This window comes from Oreochromis niloticus, linkage group LG17 (assembly GCF_001858045.2).
Source record: "Oreochromis niloticus isolate F11D_XX linkage group LG17, O_niloticus_UMD_NMBU, whole genome shotgun sequence".
NCBI classification, from domain to species: domain Eukaryota; kingdom Metazoa; phylum Chordata; class Actinopteri; order Cichliformes; family Cichlidae; genus Oreochromis; species Oreochromis niloticus.
Window position 1 is genome coordinate 29,207,327 of NC_031981.2, and position 3,759 is coordinate 29,211,085.

Sequence of the window (3,759 nt, forward strand, 5' to 3'; positions counted from 1 at the left end):
CACGGTGTTCTTGTTTCCGGAACTGTGAAAAGAACCCGGAAGTGGGGAGTCGGTAATCTGAGAATTTGAGAATGCTCAGCAGTCGTGATAATTTTGTGAGGCCACATCGAAAAGGCTTGGATGAGTTTGCCAAAGTTCTACAAGTTGGGCCTCCATGACTTGTGTCCAGATCACACGCTGCACTGCCATGCTACTCCGTCTTTTTCACTTCCATTTCTGTGTTTGCACATGCGCAGTGCGAGAGATTGCGTTACATCGGCTCGCGGCACTGCTTCAACAGTGCGATACCCTCACGAGGAGCGACCAGGATTTCAAACAGGTTTGATTTTCTTGCGACCATACGATTGCTGATTGGGAGCTGGTCGTGTGGTATTAATCGCTTCTCATTACCCCATGTATACTACATGATGCAGGACACACGATTAAGGCGAAACTCGGGCCATTCCCCAAAATTTTTCACGAGTGAAAAATTGTCTCAAAATGGGCCAAAAATCGCACAGTGTATGCCCAGCTTAAGCAGTTTGCTTGACCCAAAGATGGAGTATGCCTTGCTCTGAACTTTGTGTTGTGCATTGTGGATTTCATAATGACATCACTACACAGCGTATAGGGGACTATCTATTATGTAAATATATGTTTCAAAATATGAGTTAGGCCAAACTCCGTGGCCCCCTAATTAAATAGATATGATTTGGGGTGATGGGATGTTTTTCACTTGCTTTTTGCTTTTGTTGTTTATTGTAAGTTTCAAATCATTTGCTATCTTACAAAAAGTCTGTCGTTTTTATTTTCACCTTCACAACCTGTGGCTTTTACATTGCTTTCGCATCCTTTGGTCTTACTACGTTACCAATCTGGCTGCTGAGTCAACAGTAAAAGTAGTGAAGAAATGTTCTGTAGTATCCCAGCATGGGCATGTCAGCAAAGTCACATGTTTGTAATAATAATTATGGATGCAAAAAGGAGCAATTACGCATGGCCCATCATACTGATGTTTGTTCCATCACGCTCACGTTTCAGTTGCTCATGTTTTGTTTTAGTCACCTTCATGTTCTAGTGGATTTTTCTTCCTCTTAAAAAGATTGTTTTCCTCCCCACTGTTGCCAAGAGGGTTTGGGGTGGGGGCAGAGCTGATTGCTGTTGTGATTTGGTGCTCTGTAAACAAACATGAAGAAAATCTGTTTTTGGAAAAATCACATATTTCTACACATTGTGTTACAGAGATGTGTAGTAAAGTTAGCATGTCCTTTCCTTTCTTTTCAAGACAGCGCTCGATGTGCCCTCAAGTTACAAGAGTAAAAACAGGAACTGTTCTCATACTGTAATTTTCCCCTATGCAGTCTGTGTTTAAGGTAAACATAATAATGGCTGAAACTCTTGGTAAGTGACCCTTGGAGAGTAGGTTTAATGGCGGAGCTGACTGGCATCATTTTTAGCCTAGCCCTCTTTCCTCAGTTAAGATTCCTCACACAATGGCCATGAAGCAGTGGAGATTATTACTGTTAGGGCACTTTCGTTAGCAATGGTAAGTGCTTCACAGAAAGAAATTGAAAATATATTGAAAATATATTATTTAAATATATACGGAAAATTCAAGAGACACCTAAAAATATAATAAAAAACAAGGCATAAAATAAAAGACATAAGAAGATTTCACAATCAGAATAGTCTCTTAATCCTAGAGGAAATTATGTAACCATCATAACCATGTAACCATTTGTTCCATCCAGTATTCACTGAGAAAAACTAATAGTTTTAGAAGAGATTTAAAAGGCACTGAAGAAGCTCCCGTTCTGATCTAAGTGGGCAGACTGTTCCATGATTTAGAGTAGAAGCTCTGAAGGCCAACACATAACCAACTTTGTTTTCTAGCTAAGACCTCAGAATAACCAGCAGAGACCCCATTCACCAATCTGAGTAAAAGCCCAGGCACATAAGGGGTTAATGTCCTTAATGTACTTCAGAGTTAGGACTTTCAATGCTTTAAAATAATTCTCACGATTCTGAAATCTATACGAAATGTGACAGGCAGGCAGTATAAACTTACCAGCGCTGGAATGACGTGTTCACACTCCTTGGTGCCACTTAGAATCCAGACGGCAGCATTTTGAAACTGCTGGAGTCAGTGAAGTGAGCTCTGGCTGATGCCGGTTTAAAGAGCGCTGCGAACGTGAAGGCAGATGGTAGACAGGAACACGGTTTATTCATGTGCTGTTGAGTCTTCAGAAATATGTGCAAAGAAACAAAGCAAGACCGGCTGCTCTGTGCCATTGCCAAAAACCTTTCCTAGAGTAAGGTGTTCTTCATAAGGCACCTTAAAAAATAAATAAATATTTCTTTCACATTATTGAGAGCTGATTTTTTTTTTTACACCAAAGTAATTAAATAATAGATAAACAATTTATTAACTAAAAAAAAAGGTCATTTTATGTGAATTAACAGAAACTTTCTGTTTCTGGCAACTTTTCTTACAATTTAAGCCCAGAACAGTCATGCTGACAGATTTCTTTCATATACTGCAGCAGCATTTCTGTATCATGTGGAAAAACTGAGACACCTTTTTTTCCCTTCCATTAAGATGTGTAAGCGTGTAGTTACACTTCGGTTCACTGACAGAAAAGGGGAATTTTCACTGGTCCGGCCCACTTAAGATCAAAGTGAGCTGTATGTGGCCTACGATGTAAAATGAGTTTGACATCCCTGGGCTAGAGTATTGCTCTCCATGACCGATCTAAAGCTTTACTATAAAAAAAAGTTCCCCTTTAACAATTAAACATCAATGGCAAAATGAAGCCTTGTGACAAAGGCAATCCTTTAGCATGAGCCAGAATAATCACACGCCAACCAGCAGTTTACAGTCATCCGCGCAATGAGAAGTAGAAGCAGGCATCGGGGATGAAGGGCTGCAGTGTGAGTCGGCCAAACAAAAATGATTCTGCTGTTTTCTCTGATCCTTCCGTATATTAGTCTGAGACTCTGTGTGTGTATATTAGCAGCTTTCTCACCCACCGCGCCATCTCTCTCCATCCTCCACCAAGCGCTGCTTGCTCTCCGTCATTAATATTCCCTCTCTCACAGCATAACTCAGGGGATCAATCACTGGTTGCCATGGCAATAAAACCACCCATGCAGGTGTGTGTGTGTGTGAGTGTGCGTGCGTGCGTGTTGTAATGACTCCTGCGTACAGTGTGCTGCACACACTGACTGTACCTGCCTCTCAGCAGTCAGGGCGACGAGGCCTCCACCGGTGATGCGGCTCTCCGCGATGCCCTCCCGTTCCGAACGGCTTTGACAGCTGTCTAGTCAAGATGCTCTCACCTGCCACACTTGGCTTCCTTTCTGCTCTGTGCTGAATAATGACCAAATTCAAAGGAAAGGAAAGGAAAGAAAGAAAAACCACACGCACACACACACACACACAGCGCTGTCAGGCTTGTTTTGTTTCTGTCTAGTTAAAGGCACCGCTTGCGTGACGGCCGTTTATTGAAATTTTTCTAAAATTCTGGCCGCACCGCAGCAGAGGAGCCCATCATCAGGAAGAATAACAACATTTTTTGCCTTTGTTCACCGCCGAGCTTTGTTTGGAGGTTACAAACGTTTCTCCCCAAAGGTTCGTGACTAATCGTGCACAGCTCCCGTGTGGCCAGAGTGAAAATGATCAGAGGATAATCTGTTTGAGTAGAACTGATGCAGTTTGGGGGGAGACTGGATCTTTTTTCTTTTTTCGTCATCCTTTCATTCTCTTTTAACTTCTTCTTC

General features: G+C 42.0%; 1 non-coding gene across 3 annotated transcripts; it reads right to left on the reverse strand.

The window, feature by feature from the left end:
- Positions 1 to 691: 691 nt before the first annotated feature.
- On the reverse strand, positions 692 to 3,759 carry LOC100705526 (uncharacterized). 3 transcript variants are annotated; one of them, XR_003214495.1, is made up of 3 exons: positions 3,211 to 3,759; positions 2,048 to 2,162; positions 692 to 1,155 (listed from the first exon to the last, which is right to left on the reverse strand). It is a non-coding gene; the product is annotated as an uncharacterized LOC100705526 (transcript). The 3 variants fall into 3 exon arrangements; XR_003214494.1 differs by lacking the exon at positions 3,211 to 3,759 and adding an exon at positions 3,006 to 3,089 and having other exon boundaries at positions 693 to 1,155; XR_002056926.2 differs by lacking the exon at positions 3,211 to 3,759 and adding an exon at positions 3,010 to 3,090 and having other exon boundaries at positions 695 to 1,155.